Genomic DNA, 18,035 nt, shown 5'->3' with positions numbered 1-18,035 from the left:
TCCACATTTGCAATATAAAAAATTCGAAAAATACATTAAAAAATATTTATTTAGTATGAAAAAGAAACATCATAATGCTTATCAAAAGAAACATCCATGTATATCAACTTATCTTTGTTAAGACGAGTTTTGAGATCCAATCTATTAGAAAGTTGGCAGAAGTTGGCTGGACCCTAGTTAATTCCTTAGCGGAACTCTATTTGTTATCATCATCGTCATCATCTTTTTCTTTTGAATTCCGCTAGGGAACCAAGAAAAGGTCCAGCAAAAAATAAGCCAACAAGCAGTTTTGAATTACTTTATACTAATTAATAATCATTAATTAATGATTATTTAAATTTTATATTTTAAAAGATACAAAATTAATAATTATTAATTACCTCTTCTGAATCTAATTCACCTTTTACCATTTATTACGCAAACCCTAATTCCCCTTAAAAAAAACTTTGAAACTCCAAAAAAAAAACACACCAAAACATAAGATAAAGAATCACTCAAATTCTAAGAAAAAAACATACAAAATATATGAAAAAGAATCATCTAAAACTAATAAAAAAGAATCATCCAAATCCTAAAAAAAATACAAAATATAGAAAAAAGAATCATCCAAAACTAATAAAAAGAATCGTCCGAAATTTAAGAAAAATAAATATAAAAATCTAGTTAAAAGAATTATCAAAACTAAATAGGAGGGGAGATGGTGGGGGACTTGTGATGGCGCATTGCGATGAGGAAGTTACAGAGGTCGCGCATTGCAAGTGGAGGAATCGCCATGGATAAGAGTAGTTGATCACGCGTCGCGAATTGGGGTCCGGCGGTGGCTACTCGCTATAAATGGAAGCTGCGATGGTGTTCAGTGGGGCAGATCTTGCGGCGGTGGAGGCTACTATGTCCAACGAAGAAGGACGGCTCGTACGGCGGCAGAACGATGAGACACCGACGGGGTGGTTCCAAATGCGACAATCACGTCGATGGACCAAGGATAAAGCGACACGGTGGTTCAAACGGTGGCTCGTGCGGCGGCAGAATGAGGAGGGAGCGATGTGGTGGTTCTAATGGTTACTAGAAATGAAAACGGCAGAAAGGAACAGTGCCAAAAAGCACTCAATGCATGAAAGAATATGCATTTCCAATTCTTTACCGTGATTGATGCTACAATGTTATTACACCCTCTATATTTTTTAAATCAAGCATTAATACACCCTCTAAAATTTTCAAATCAACCATTAATATTAATTATTCAAATTATAATTTATTAAAATAAAATAAAGTTATTATAATCAATTGAATTGTTTAAGTTGGCTGGTTAGGGACTTGGTTCTCTATACTTTTTCTTTTCCATTTTACGCGCTTTTTTTTGTTGTTGTTGCTGCCACTGTCGCCATCGTCATCGCCACTTTTGTGATGTTATTGTTATTATTTAATTTTTTCTTCTCTTTTGTTTCTTTTTCATCCTCTTTTATTATCATTATCATCATCCTCATCATTTTCATCTTCTTCTCCTCCTATAAATGTTAAGAAAACTAGAGCACATAAATTTTGGTGTATAACTAGTGCTGGAAGTGAGTCAAGCCAACTCATGAGCTAGTTCGAACTCGATTCGTTAATAGTTCGATAAGCTAAACTCATGATCTGGTGAGTCGAGTTTTAACCTAGAATTAAGCTCATAAATTGAACGAGTCAAACTTGAGTTTGGATAAACTCAGCTTATTAGCTCGTGAGCTAGATCGATTACATGTATGTATATATTTTTTATAGTAATTTTTTATATATAATTTTGATGCAAGACATAAAAAAAATTTATAATTGATAGATAGAAAACAAAAAAAATTTATAATTGATATATATTTAATATTTTGTGTGTTTCATATGTTTGAGATAGATTATATAATTTTTTTTAATACATAAATTTTGATTTTGAGCATATAATTTTGTTTAGGTTAATAAATACATACATTTTAATTTTAAGTATATATATTCTAGCAAAATGTGATAATGTAAGAAAAAGGTTTTAGAATAGAAAAGAATAAGAGAGATTTTGAGAAGACTTAAAGGAGAGAGATAATTTTATTGACAAAATGTTTAAGAAAAAAAGATACCATTACTAATTTTTTGTTTGTCAATTATATTTCTATTAAAATTAGTAGTATCAAAAAAAATTTCAAATTTAATATTATCAAGAAAAAATAAAAAAAACTATAAAAGGACTAATTTTGATTATTTCTTAAAATTTTAGGGATGAAAATGACTTATGTCTGAACTTTCGAGGACTATTTTGATCAAAAAATAACTTTTTTACATGTCAAGTGACACTAACCTGACACGTCAACCAATCATGTCGTGACACGTGGCATCACCCACGACAGTCATCATGTGCCACGTGGCACTTAACGTGACACGTCATCAGCCAACTGACGGAAGGACTAACGTGACCAAGTCGTGTGTCTTTCGGGGATGATTTGGATTAACTTTTTCTTTCGAGTACCAAAATAGAGATCGAGGTATCTTTTAGGGATGATTTTGAGTATTAACTCTTATATAGCAAGCAATGAGCCGAGCGCTTGTCGAGCAATTTGGTCAGTGAGAGTGAGACTGTGAAAGAGTTACAATTGGCACTGAAGCAATAACTAATAGTGGTTTCGTTCGCAGTAGTGAACCTTCGAACCATGGCACTCCGATCATCATCGAAGCTTCTCCGTCGTTCTTCCCATCTTCTCCCTCCTATTCACATGCAGCATTCAGGTCCTCCCCTCACTCAAAAGGTAACTCCCCTTTTTCCCAAATTGCTTGAACCGTCTTTCAACGTGTAATGTTATACGGTTATACCCTTTTATTTTGTGTCCGTGCTCTTTACTTTCTTTTATTATCCTTATTTATATTTTGAGTAAATATCCTTTTCGGCCCCTGTCCATTTTGAAAAGTAACTACACACCCCCTAACCTTTATAAATTACCATATCGGCCCCTATCCATATACTCCGTGGTACCAATTAGCCCTTGAGTTGGTTTCTCCGTTCAAAGTCGACGAAAAACGCTGAGGTGTAACGTGCAGTCCGTGACGTGGTGTTGGATAATCAAACGTGGAATGCTCTTTGGGCATGTGGACAAATAAGCCCCTGCACACTCAGCAAAGCGACGTCGTTTTGCTTGGCATCCTTTTGCTCGTTTGGGGTAAAATCCCATTCTCCCCCTTGTGCACACCTCAATTACTATACATCACCCTCGTTCTCTCCTCAAAATTACAAAGAAACCCTAAGAGAACGAAACGTTTCCCTCCAAACAAGCTGACAGAGACTTCCAACAGCGAGGTGTTAACGGTGCTACAGACGGAGGAACTGACGGCGCTACTAAGATTAGTGTCGCTATATGATCTTGAAGCTTCGTTAGCCTGTGTAGCTCCATTTTTTTTTACTGAACTTGGTTTTTGTTAATGATGATTTGGATTAGTGATCACCCCATGCATGTTCTAAAATGTTAAAATGAGGCGTGATGGAAGTAGTTAATTAATTTCTAATTATTGCACATTGTTGTTCTAATAGATGTCATATGAAATAGTCCCTGTTTTTCATCATAGGGGTTGGTTTGAACGGGATGAAGATGGTGCATTGTACTATCGCGACGGAAGTGTTGAGACATGTCCTCCATTAGACATAGATTATGTTAATTTCAAGGATTTGGAGAAAATGTTCAAGGGTTTAGGGTATACAAGTTGCAAACAGATGTATTGGTTTGATGGCAGTGCCCTTGATTTAGAGTCTGGGTTTCATGTTCTTAAAGGAGATAAGCACAAGCACAGAATAAGCAAATGTAAGGGCAAATTGGCTCCAGTTCAACAACTAAGGCTGGATGAGTACATCATTCCTGAGAGTAACAAGTGGATAGCAGAGTGGGCTGGGGATGAAGCAAGGGTATTGTTTGAAGTCCAGAGGTACCAGACCAGAGTGGCTGTTAATTTGCAAAGACAAACATGTGCTTGCAACGTTTGGCAACTAACAGGTTTAATCATCAACTGATTTCTTGGCAATAATACTTATGTGATTTAAGTAAATATTGATTGAGTAAAAGTCGCATTTATGTATCTATACTACCAGGGTTGCCATGCAAGCATGCAGTGGCTGCTATCTCAAGGTTAAGGAAACAAGGGCTGAGGCCAGAGGATTTTACACACAAATGGCTTACAATGGAAGCTGTTCGGGCTACTTATGGGGACTCTATTAAACCAGTGAATTCTGAGGAGTTTTGGGAAGAAACCAACAGACTGCGTCCAGAAGCACTAATCATTAGGAGACCCCCTGGGAGACCAACCAAAAAAAGGGTTGTTGATGTGGTGGCTGAGTCACAAATGCAGCAGCAAGGTCACAAGGTGAGGAAGTCATTCCAAGTCACGTGCAGTAAATGTGGGCAAAAGGGACACTATCACATGACTTGCAAAGGCCCTCCTTCAAATCCGAATTGGCAGCCAAAACGAAAGAAGGCAAAGCAACAACAAACTGGAAACCAATCATCACAGCTACCTCAAGATCAGCAGGAAGCATAGGTTAAAGGAGTTCTACATGTTTTTCTTTTCCATTGTAGTAGTTGTTATTTCCTCTATTCAATTGAGCAGTATAGTAGTTGAGATGTTATTCTTGGATTTGCACAGGCCGGGGAAGGAGTTGGAACCAATGTTCCCCAAAATGTTACTACCACATCTATTGATCCAGTGGTAGTCCATTGTCTGAGACCCTAAACTTAAGTTTTTTTTTCCTATCATGGCTGTGCTTACTTTGCTTCTTATGTGTCTTTCACAGGATAAAGCAAAAAGGCAAAAGAAAAAAGTCCCAAAGACCTCCAACCCAAATTCAGTTCAACAAGAGACAAGGGTTGACACTCAATCTTCACACTCTGCCCAACCACCAGTAGAGATAATGTTATTTTACAGATTCATGCCCTTTAACTATAAAATTAATTGGCTCAAGAGCATATACACTAAATTGAATTGTTTTCATGTGGTTTAGGGTGTGAACTACAACACTGAGCCCTCAAATCCTGCTACCCCAACTGCACCCAACCACAGGCCAAATTTTAGACCCAAGCAAGCAATAACTAGACCTCCAGCACCTACAGTTCACCACCCTCAACAGCAGGCCACAGCCCCAACAGTTCAGCAACCTATGCAACAGGACATAGCCCCAATAATTTAGCCACCTCTACAGCAAGCAACAACCCCAATCTCACAACCATCAACTCAGCAGTAACTTCCAACTGAAGGAGCAACTGGCTCAGGAATTGCCACAACTCCTTACACGTTTATCCCCACACCAGGCCTAAATGCACCCCACAGATTCAAGCCAACATATGGGTTTAGGCCACTAAGACTTCAGAAATGACATAATTGTAGTTATAGTTATAGATATTTTGGTGTCAAGTTTTTTGGTTGTCAAGTTATAAAAAGCAATACACTTAAAGCTACTGGAACATGTTTTTTGTTTTGTGAATTCAGACATGTGCTGATGATTTTGGCTCAATATGTAATAACCTTTGTGCTTATCAGTATGAATATAAACATTATGCTTTTAGCTTATACAACATTGTGCAGAGTTATCATGTGTTCAGCCTTTACATTATTATAAAAAAATCACATTCAATTCATTTAGAATCTACAATTACAAAGCAAATTAACCCAACTCTTAACCTTGTCCATGCATCATTTACAGCAACACAATATACCCTAAAACACTACAAACACAATTGCTGTTAATAGAATTAACATTGCCAGCATAACAAATACACCATGTCCATGGGTATTACTACATTTTTTTATTTTCCTTCATATTCATCCTCAATCTTGAATTCCAGTTGCTCCAATCTATTCTCCAGCATCATCATTCTTCCTTGAACATCATTGTCATCTTCATGCCCAAAACGTTTAGCAATCAGTTCGTCTAGCCAAACAAAAAAGTTGCAGTGACGTTGCTCCATCTGCAATCGCCATTATAGTGAATACAACTTGTTAAACAACATAGGAAGTTGATTACATAAACTGAAGATGGATGCACACTTACGCCATAGTAGGAACAACCCAGGAAGATTCTGTCTGGGTTCTTGGCTGTCCCAGATTGTTGCATGACTGCATAGGTGCCACACTTGCATTTAGGGTTCTGGAACTTGGCATTCTTACCCTCACTTGCATTGCTACTCGAACCCACCATATTCTTCCTCCAAACACGGCGTGTGTTAGAGGTTGAAGATTGCTCTGGATCGCTCATGCTTCAGGCACTAGTGTTAGGGTTCAGAAATGGGGAGATTGAGATTTCACCCTAAACGAGCCAAAGGCCTTCTTTTTAAAATAACGTCGCTTTGCTGAGTGTGCAGGGGCTTATTTGTCCACATGCCCACAGAGCATTCCACGTTTGTTGATCCAACGCCACATTACGGACTGCACGTTACACCTCAGCATTTTTCGTCGACTTTGAACGGAGAAACCAACTCAAGGACTAATTGGTATCACGGAGTATATGGATAGGGGCCGATATGGTAATTTATAAAGGTTAGGGGGTGTGTAATCAATTTTCAAAATGGATAGGAGTCGGAAATGATATTTACTCTTATATTTTTAGCTTATTTGGAAGGTTAGGAATAAAAATTTATTCAAAAGTTAATTTTTTTTGAAACAACTAAAAATAAATAATTTAATTTTTTTTAAAATTTTAATTCTCATTTCTTTTTTTATTTATATATCAGACCAAAATATATTATTACTTATAAAAATTTATAATTTTTTTATTTATAAATAAATCATTTTTTCAAAGATACATCAATTATTATTATTATTATTATTATTATTATTATTATTATTATTATTATTATTATTATTATTATTATTATTATTATGATTATTATTATTATTATTATTATTAATGCTTTTAGTTGGTTTGTTGGGTAGTGTTTGGTGGAGAGACAGAGGCAGAAAGACTGAGACTGAGAGATAGAGACTAAGAGACAGAGATTGAAATAAATCTCAGTATTCTGTTTGGTGCAAAATGGGAGACAAGAATTAAAACAAGAATTAAACTCTAGTTTAATTTGCACAAAGGGTAAAATTGAAATTAATTAATTAAAATGAAAGTATTTTAGGTATAAAATGTTATTAAAGTTTTAGTCTCCATCTCTAAAAATTTCAGTCCCCTGTGTCCCTACTTTTTGGAGGTACTGAAATACTAAAATTTTGGAGACAAAGACAGAAATTTTAGTACCAGTCTCTAAACCAACAAATATAATACTGAATCTCAGTCTCTCGGTCTCTGTCTCAGTACCTCAAAACAAACGCTACTAAATGGGACTTTATAGGAAGGGTGATAAGCTTGAATTGGATTGTGCAGATCCGCCCCCCCTCTCCCCCCAAAAAAAAAAATTATTACTTTGAAGTTTGAAAATGGTCCTCCAAAATATAGTGTGATGACTGTGGTCCTCGAATAATAAATGCACTAAAATGGTAATTTGGTATCAATTTTTTAGATGAATTTTATGTCAGTTTGTTATTGAAGGGTTGTTTTGATGGATTCATTACGGAAGGACCAAAAGTTGGAAGTTGCATCTTTGAATCCCAAATAGGTGTCTATTGTTCACTTATTATTGTGTATTATATTTTAGGATTTGGTTTTTTTTCAATGTATGTGCACGCACGTATGAATTTTTCATATTTTGGTGCCAGAGTAAGAGTTTTCGAATAGCAGATGTGTGTGTGCATAGATTTTTCATAGTTTGATGCCTGAGTAAGAGTTTTCCAATGACAGATAAGCATGGATGCTAGGAGCATCGCTTCCCAGCTTGACAGCTCTGGTTTATTGAAAACTCAGGGTCTAATTGGAGGTAAATGGAGTGATTCCTACGATGGGAAAACCATAAAGGTAAATGGTATAGCTGCTGTTATTTTATTTTAGTTTTTCCCCTTATCTATTTCCCTTTTTTTATGTTTGAAGGCCTCTAATTGTCAAAGTAAAGGGAGGTGGAGCAACATGCACTTTCTTTTTATTTTGTCAATTCTTATTTTTTATCACAATCTAAGGCTGCAATTTAATACTCTTTCTCTTGTCGTATCTCTAAGTTCCTTTATTTTGATAGTGGTATTGTATAAGAATATCATATATTGAATGCTGTGGCAGGTTTATAATCCAGCGCGTGCATGGGCGGAAAAGAGACAAATGATGCGATTGCTTCAGCATATGATGCATATAGATGTATGATACTTGAGATTGTGCGAAGTTGTCAAATAGGACTAATGTAATGTTGTAACAAGGTGAAAAATATATGTCTTTTTTCTTAAGATTGTGCAAGGTTGTCAAAGAGGTTAGGAACTGATGTTTCTTGTCCAACCTAATGCTGATTTTTCCAAAAATATATCCCTTTGAGATTGTTATGTTAAATGATAGTAACAAGTTTGGGACAAGTAAATGATCATTCTTTATTTATTCTTTAACAAGAGCTTGCTGGCCTATCTAGATTAATATCTCTTGTTATTATTGATAAGAACATTTTGGTCAATGTTGATTATAAATGTAATTTAGGTTGTCTATCATCTAACTCAATGCTTTTTTACTCTTCAAAGTTCCCTTTGCTGATGTTTTAAATCATAGTTGGTGAAAATGATGAACTAACTAGTATTCAATATTCTTTTCTGTTGCTGGTATACTTTGGATTATTGACAATATTATAATGACTATGATTTTAGTTCTTTAGGAAGCCAAGATCCATCAAGGATAAGAGAAGTCTAATGGAAGTTTTCTTCGGATGTCTAAATGCAATTTTTTGTTGTCGAGATGTCACTAGGTTGACACTTCTAACTAAGGATTTATGAGATTTAAAATGGGGGTTTGGTTAGATAAGGTGACTGTTTCCCCCAAATATTTGCTTCAAAGAAGGTACAAAGGAACATGATAGCATAGAAAGATTAGTAATGTGGGGTTTCCCTGTTTTTTTTTTCCAGTGTGGAACCCTTCTCCTGGACAATATATTATACTCTAGCATTTTTTTCTCTCCCTTTCTAATAAACTTCCTTTATCTAAAAAATTCACATTTAGTTACTAAATTTTTCTGTGTAGCATGGAGCAAAACCACTGCTTCTGAGAGAAGCACACTTTTGAGGAAATGGTATAGTTTTTCTCTATTAATATCAAGAACCTCATGCTTTTATGAACATATTCAACTTGGACACATATTTTTTTTGTTTTGTTTTAAGCTTTGAGACCATTTACACATGGTTGATGCAATTTGATTTAGTCATTGTATCCATGAATAAACATCATTATTTATTTAACACTGTGTTGCAGTATCAATTCATAGAGTTTCTGCACTTAACAGTTTTGGCTTGATATGCATATTAATCATCTTGTAGTCGCTAATGTTATATAGAACTCCTATTAGGCCCAAGAACTGACAGCATTAGGTACCCTTGCAATTGCAGATGATATAGAAAAGGGAAGTAGTTCCTGTGTGCATATGTATGCTCATATATACCTTAATATGGATGATATAAATACTTTGAATTATCATTGCACTATCTTTGTTAAAATTATACTAATTATTGACATGAATGAAGCTTGCATTTGGCATCCATTGCATTGTTTACATCATGATGGAAGTTTTCTGAGTAGTAACTCTGTCTTGATAACTTCTACGGTTTTCTGAAATTTTCTCCTTAATTCTTTTAAGGTATGATTTACTAATGGCTCATAAAGAAGAGCTTGCTCAACTTATGACCTTGGAGCAAGGGAAGCCTCTTGAGGAGGCTATGGATGAGGTATAGGGTGGATAAATTTTTGTTATTTTCTTGGATTTAGTCATTGTGTAATTTTCGAATTGCTATTTCTTTTCCTTATTTCTCTGTTTCCTAAGTTGAATTTCAATGATTCCTTTTCTTAATATTTCTGGAGAAGTACCGATTTAAATGTAGAATTAGAAGTAGAAGTAAAGCTAGAAGTAGAAAAATATTTTGCATTTGAATATAATTGAAGATCTTCTATTTCGTTAAACTGTTTGGATATGGTAAAATAGAAGTACTATTTTGAAGATAGTGTGAAATGTATATTTGAAATTCGTGCTGCTGCTCTCTCTGTTATACTGCTTTTACTTTTGGGATAATGAACTCCAACTATCCTCTGGCTACAGGCTTGAGTTCCAGTCTTCTCAGTTGAACTGGCTTGCCTTTGGAGTCTCTTTTCCATTGAGCTCGTTCCATACATATGTCCATAAGGACTTGGTCAAACCTTTGATCAAAGTTGACCCTTCTAGTGTAGGGGCGTTCATCTCCTTGCATCATGGGCAAGTTGAATGCCAACCTCACATTTTCTAAACTAAAATCTAAGTATTTTCCCCGAACCATTGTAAGATAATTCTTTGGATTCGGGTTCACACTTTGATCATGGTTCCTAGTGATCCATGCATTGGCGTAGAACTCTTGAACCATTAAGATTCTGACTTGTTGCATGGGGTTGATTAGGACTTCCCAACCTCTTCTTCGGATCTCATGTCGGATTTCCGGATACTCATTTTTCTTGAGCTTGAAAGGGACCTCAGGGATCACTTTCTTCTTTTCCACAACATCATAGAAGTGGTCTTGATGGGCTTCGGAGATGAATCTTTCCATCTCCCATGACTCGGAGGTGGAAGCTTTTGTCTTCCCTTTCCCTTTTCTAGAGGATTCTCTGGCCTTAGGTGCCATTAATGGTAATAGAATAACAAAAAGCTTATGCTTTTACCACACCAAACTTAAAATATTGCTCGCCCTTGAGCAAGAAAAGAAAGAAGAGAAGAAGAAGAAGAAGAAAATATGGAGGAGAAGGGGAGAGGTGTATTCGGCCAAGGTGTAGAAGAGGGGGTTGTGTTGTGTGAAAATGAAGAAGAATGAAGGGGTTTATATAGTGAGGGGAGATGGAGTAGGTTTGGCCATTTAGGGTGGGTTTGGGTGGGAAAGATTTTTGAATTTTGAAGGTAGGTGGGGTTTATGGGGAAGAGTGGATGGACGTGAGTGGTGAAGGGGGTAATTGGGAAGAGAGATTGAGGTGATTGGTGAAGGGTTTTTGGGAAAGTGTGTTATAGGATTATTAGGAGGTAAGGTGGGAATATGTTAGGTGGGGATCCTGTGGGGTCCACAGATCCTGAGATGATCCTGTGGGGTCCACAGATCCTGAGGTGTCAAGGATTTACATCCCTACACCAATTAGGCATGTAAAATACCTTAGCATACCATTCTGTCGTTTAAACGCCGAAGTGATGCACGTTCTGGGCGTTCAACGCCCAGATGCAGCATGTTTCTGGCGTTGAACGCCAGTTCCATGCTTGTTACTGGCGTTCAGCGCCAGCTTTCCTCATGGCATATTCCTGGCGTCCAAACGCCAGGATGTTGCTTATTTCCTGCGTTCAGCGCCAGATCCATGCTCTGTTCTGGCGTTGAACGCTACCCAGATGCACCTTACTGGCGTTTAAACGCCAGTAAGTCCTTCCTCCAGGGTGTGATTTTTCTTCTGCTATTTTTGATTCTGTTTTTAATTTTAGTATTTTTTTCGTGACTCCACATGATCATGAACCTATTAAAATACAAAATAACAATAAAATAAAATCAAAATTAGATAAATAAAAATTGGGTTGCCTCCCAATAAGTGCTCTTTTAATGTCACTAGCTTGACAGTGGGCTCTCATGGAACCTCACAGATATTCAGAGCATGATGAGGGCCTCCCAACACCAAACTTAGAGTTTGAATGTGGGGGCTTCTCAACACCAAATTTAGAGTTTGGTTGTGGCCTCCCAACACCAAACTTAGAGTTTGACTGTGGGGAGCTCTTTTTGACTCTGTACTGAGAGAAGCTTTTCATGCTTCCTCTACATGGTTGCAGAGGAAGGTCCTTGATATTTGAACACAAGGTAGTCCTGATGACAAGTCATCTTAGCCTAGTTTCACTAGTCTGTTTCTTTGTTTGCATTAGGTTTTATGCACTTTCTTGCATTATAAGTAAGTAATTTGGAATGGAAATGCATGACTTCTTTGAATCAAACAACCACCACTTAATTGATGCTAAATCATGAGGTTTGGGCTAAAATTAATTGGTTTTTAATGATTTATAAACCCTGTAAATTTGGTGATACTTTAATTGGTTGTTTTGATTAATTGTAGATGAAGAAAAGAAGAAAACAAGAAAGCGTGGCTTAAGAAGTGTGGCTCAAGGAAAGGAAAAGTGTGGCAAAGAACATGAGGAAGTGTGGCACATAAAAAGAGGGAAGCCACAATGCTTTCCCTAAGAGATCAGTGCTCTCCAAAGGAGCACAACAATGAACCAAGAAAGCAATGTCTCAATGCTCTGCTCACCTTGTGAGCTAAGCACAATTTGAAGCCAAGAAATAAGGAAAGGAAAAACAATGCTCAGTTCACCAAGGGAGCATTATCGGGCATTCATCCAAATAAATTCAAGGAAATTGTTTGCCAAGTGCCTCCTCCAAGATTTGAACCCATGACAAAAGGGGGGTGGGGGAGCGCTAATCACAAGGAAAATAAGCCAAGAATCGGCAAAATGCCACCTCCAGGATTCGAACTCAACACCCTAAGGAAGCAAGGAGCAAGGCGCCACTTCCTTCACCAAGAGAAAGATTCAGCGCCTGCATTCAGCAAGTTTCGAACCAAGGACCTCTCCTTGGAAGCTCCAATGCTCAGCTCACAAGGTGAGCAGAGCGCTACTCATGGTGCACCACACACAAGCGTGACACGGGCTAGGGAAATGGAGTGCGCATCATGACAAGGCAAGGAGCACAAGGCACGCACAAGACATGCACTAAGGCACCAATGCTCAGGTCGCCTTGTGAGCTGAGCATTCCCCTGATGCCTTCCCCAACATTGCACGCTACAAAGGATCCCCACACAAAGCCTCAATGCTCAGCTCCCCACTTGAGCTGAGCATCCTCCTGGTAGAAAATTCTCCATGGGCTGAAAATTGAATTAAAAATCCAACTTAATTCATTTCTTCACCAATTCAAAAGCCCATCCAAATTCCAAAATCCAAGAATAGAAAGTGTATAAATAGGAGCTAGTTTGATGTAATTAGGACCTCTGGAATCACTTTTGAATTTTCCTTTAATTTTCATTTTTGAGCTTTTACTTTGGAATTGAGTTCTTAGAGAATTGGGGAGGAGAATTGATCTCTCTTCTTCCTTGTTCTTGCTTGAGCATTCTTTAATTTTCTTGCTTTGGATCTTGGGTGGAGAATTGAAGAATTTCTGTTTCAATCTCATCTTGAGATCTCTTGTTTAATTTTCTGCATAATTGAATTTCAATTTCCATTTACTGCTTCATCTTCTACTCTTTCTACAATTTACTTTCCTTTATTTCTTTTGCAATTGTTCTTGGTGGATCAAGGAAGGATTTGAGATCTAGACTTGCTATCTAGTCTACTCCACTCCTGAGATCTTCAACCTCTTTTAAATTGCTGCAAATTAAGCATCGCTCACTTTCTATTTTCATTCTCCAAGCATTTTTATCTTTCTGTTTGAGATCTATTACACTTCAATTCATCTTCAGTTCTTCTGCTAGTTGCAACTTACTTCTGTCTTGTTTAAATTCTGCAATCCCAATTTCCAATTCCTTTTATGATTTAAGCTATTTACAATTCTTGCACTTTAAGCTTCAGCCATCTACATTTCTTGCAATCTAAGTTTCTGTAATTTCATTTGCTTGTTCTTTAAGATTCAGCTTCTTTGCTTCATTTGCTTTTTTCACTTTACTGCAATTGTCCCTCTCCCTTTACATTTCAAGCAAATTTAGCTTCTGTCAGTTACAAACCACTCAACCAACATTTGATTCGCTTGACTAAATCAACCACTAAACTGAAATTGCTCAATCCTTCAATCCCTGTGGGATCGACCTTACTCATGTGAGTTATTATTACTTGATGCGACCCGGTACACTTGCCGGTGAGTTTTGTGTTTGATCGTTTTCCACACATCAAGTTTTTGGCGCCGTTACCGGGGATTGATTAGATTGACAATGATTAAGTGAAGTAGAGATCTAGATCAAGCACTTTTTCTTTTCTGTTTCTTTATTTTTTGTTGTTAACACACTAACTATTTGAATTTTTGCTTAAGCTAACTCAAACTTTATTCTAGCAATAGATTGAAGTGTCACTGGTTTTTGTGTATTTCTTGTGTTTTGCTTGTATGTCAGATACAAGAAGAGCTATACCCAACTCTCATGAACGAGACGAACGCACTCTCAGGAGATTGAGAAGAGCTGAGAGAGGGGAAAACATTGTTGGAGAGGAGGAGTCAGAAGAAGAATTTCAAGACATGGAGGAACATTCAACCAATCCACCAGGAGGAGCAGCCAATAACAACAACAATCCACCACAGAGGAGAGTTTTGGCCTCATATACATTTACAAATCCTAGACATTGTGGAAGCAGCATTTTAACTCCAAATGTTAATGCAAATAATTTTGAACTAAAGCCACAACTCATCACCTTAGTTCAAAACAATTGTTCTTATGGAGGAGAACCACTTGAAGATCCAAATCAACACTTGTCTACTTTCTTGAGGATTTGTGACACGGTCAAAACCAATGGAGTGCATCCTAACATCTACAAGCTGCTATTATTCCCATTTTCTCTCAGAGACAAAGCTACTCAATGGTTGGAATCCTTCCCAAGGGACAACATCGACAACTGGGATGATTTAGTGAGGAAGTTCCTTGCCAAATTTTACCCACCTCAGAGACTTATTAGATTGAAAACTGAAGTACAAACATTCACACAAATGGATGCTGAACCTTTGTATGAGGCATGGGAACGGTACAAGGCTCTAATCAGGAAATGTCCTCCTGAAATGTTCAATGAGTGGGAGAGATTGCAAAATTTTTATGAAGGCTTGACACTGAAATCTCAAGAGGCCCTGGATCATTCAGCAGGAGGTTCTACGCAACTCATAAAGACTGCAGAGGAAGCTCAAAATCTCATTGATATGGTGGCTAACAACCAGTACTTCTTTGCTCACCAAAGGCAATGCCAACCACCACAAAGGAAAGGAGTGATGGAGTTGGAAGGAGTGGAATCAATCCTAGCTCAAAACAAAATGATGCAGCAGCAAATTCAACAACAATTTGAGCAAATAGCCAAGAGGATTGATAGCCTCCAAGTTGCAGAAGTTAACACAAGCCAACCATCAACCACATGGGGGCAAAATGAAGAAACTCAAGAGGAGCAATAGCAAGAACATGTCCAGTACATGCACAACCAAAATTCTGGACCAAATGAAGTCTTTGGCGATACTTACAACCCTTCATGGAAGAACCACCCCAACCTCAGATGGGGAGACAACCACAATCAGACTCAGCAGCAATGGGAAAGAAACTCAAACCAAAACAGTTGAAAAAACACAAACCAAAACAACCAACAGAATAATAACCAAACCACATACAGAAAACCACAAAACACCTACCCCAATTCTAACCATCATCCATCCAATAACCAAGCCTCTAACCAAAACACTTACTCTCAACCCTCAACACCCCACAATCAACCAATCTCACAAGACTCACAGAGGATTACCAACTTTGAGCTCTTAATGGAAAAAATGATGAAGCACCAAGAGATGACATTAAGGAACCAGAAAGCCTCCATGAAAAATATGAAAAGGCAAATTGGACAACTCTCCAAGCAGATCACCATTGAAAGACCATCAAGCTCACTACCAAGTGATACCATTCCTAATCCAAAAGAGGAGTGCAAGGCAATACAGCTAAGGAGTGGAAAGATCCTGGTGAAGAATGAAGAAGCAACTAAAAAGCCAAAGGAAAGTGACAAGAAACAAGCTGAAGAAGAGGCATCCAATGATAAAGAAGTAACAGCAAGTAAGCAGACCTCAGAGGAGCTCAAAGAAAAGGAAGATCAGCCACAAAAATCAAGGAAAGAAAAGGAAGCAATGAGAGAGCCAACCAAGGAACAAAGGCAGGAAGTGAACTTCACACCTCCACTGCCATATCCTCAAAGGTTCAACAAGGAGACTAAGGACCAACACTTCCCAAAATTTCTTGAAGTCTTCAAGAAGTTGGAAATCAATATTCCCTTAGCTGAAGCACTTGAGCAAATGCCCTTGTACGCAAAGTTCTTGAAAGAACTTATCAACAAGAAGAGGAGTTGGCAAGTTAATGAAACCATACTGCTTACTGAAGAATGCAGAGCATTGATCTAGAAAGGACTTCCCCCTAAACTTGAAGATCTTGGAAGTTTCTTTCTATCCTGTGCCATTGGTAGTATAACCATCAACAAGGCAATGTGTGACTTAGGGGCCAGTATCAATCTAATGCCTTCCTCTCTAGTGAAAAAGCTATGCATAGAAGAGGTAAAACGAGTACAGATGTCTCTAGAATTAGTGGACAAGTCAGTGATATGTCCCAGGGGTGTGATTGAGAACCTTCTAGTCAAGGTAGACAGATTCATCTTCCCTGTAGATTTTGTAATCTTAGATTCAGATCAAGACGAGGGTGACTCCATTATAATGGGAAGACCGTTCTTAGCCACTGCTAGGGCCATTATAGACGTAGAGCAAGGAGAATTAACCCTCAGAATGCATGATGAAAGTGTCACCCTAAGTATATTGCCAGAAACACAGCTTAGTAATGAAAAGAAGGAAGATACGGAAACTGATAGAGAAAATCTACAATGGAAAGAGGGAATCAGCAAGACAAACAACAGCTGCATTCCCAAGCAAGAGATTAATGATACAGCAGATCAAAAAGAAGAAGAGACTGTGCAAAATAATGAAGAAGTTCAAAAAGACATTGGAGTGTTGGCAACTAAGAAACGAAATTTCAAGAAGAAGCCTGTTGTCAAAAAAGAAGGATCAACAAAAGGAGGGAAGAAAAACAAAAACAGAATCAAAAAGGGTTGGAAGAACAAAAGAATTCCAACAGAAGGGCTTTCCAAAGGTGACAAAGTGCAATTGGTCTATCAACAACTGGGAGCAAGTCAACAGACTGATGATTACTATACTGTGAGCAAAATACTCTCACTAGAGCATGCTGAAATAGAGCACCAAGGAACAAAGAAGAAGCTCACAATCAGAGGGGACAAGTTGAGGCACTACAGTCATCAACCACCATAAAAGAGGGGGTCAATGTTAAGCTAGTGACAATAAAAGAGCGCTTGTTGGGAGGCAACCCAACCTAAGGTAGTTTTCATTTCATAGCTATTTTAATAAAAAGGTCAATTAGCTCTATCCGTATTGCAAGGTGCTAAGTTTGGTGTTACACACCACAATAATATAAGGGAGAATGAAGAATTCTAAGTTTGGTGTTCCACCAAAATCCGATCATAAAATACATTCTCACCCCCTTGCACAAAGCTAGCTCCATGCAATCGGATAAACTAGTTAACTATTCTGCTGTCTTCTAGTCATTTATTTTATTGCTTTTGAAAAAGAAGAAGATTTTTGCATATAGCTAATTTGTTGCATAAGAAACATTGGCAAGGAACTAAGTTTGGTGTTTGCACACCAAAGTAAGCTCAAGAACCCACAGATAAAGTCTTGCAGAGTAACTGAATACCTAAAGGAGTTGAAAAGCAAGCAACATTTGAGGAGTATGTAGGAAAATAGCCAACAACTTAGGGAACATCTGCATTATGACTTACAAGGAGCAAAAAGAAGGAAGAATGAAAAGCTGCAACCCAATAGGTTGTATTTATACTTGATCCTTGTTGATATGTAATGATTTAATTCAGAAAGCCCTTTATGTCTGGCTGAAATGATTATTTACTTGCAAGTGGAGGTACATGTTGAAGAAAGCTATCTGCATAAATTTTGCTTGAAAGCCATGTGCATAATAATTGTCATCATTCATTAGCTTGAATTTTGTTTTGTTTCCCTTGTTGTTTGAATAAAAGAGAGATGTTTGACTTAGAAAAGTAATTGTTCAATGTTGCAAAAGTTAGAATGAAAGTTAGTGGTGGTATGTGTTTGATTCAATTGTTAGCTCATAGAATAATTGCTGCATAATGACATGTTACTTGAAGCTTAAGCTA

This window comes from Arachis stenosperma, chromosome 7 (genome assembly GCF_014773155.1).
Source record: "Arachis stenosperma cultivar V10309 chromosome 7, arast.V10309.gnm1.PFL2, whole genome shotgun sequence".
Taxonomy (NCBI): domain Eukaryota; kingdom Viridiplantae; phylum Streptophyta; class Magnoliopsida; order Fabales; family Fabaceae; genus Arachis; species Arachis stenosperma.
The sequence above is the reverse complement of the archived record's forward strand: the minus strand, read 5'-3'. Positions refer to the sequence as shown.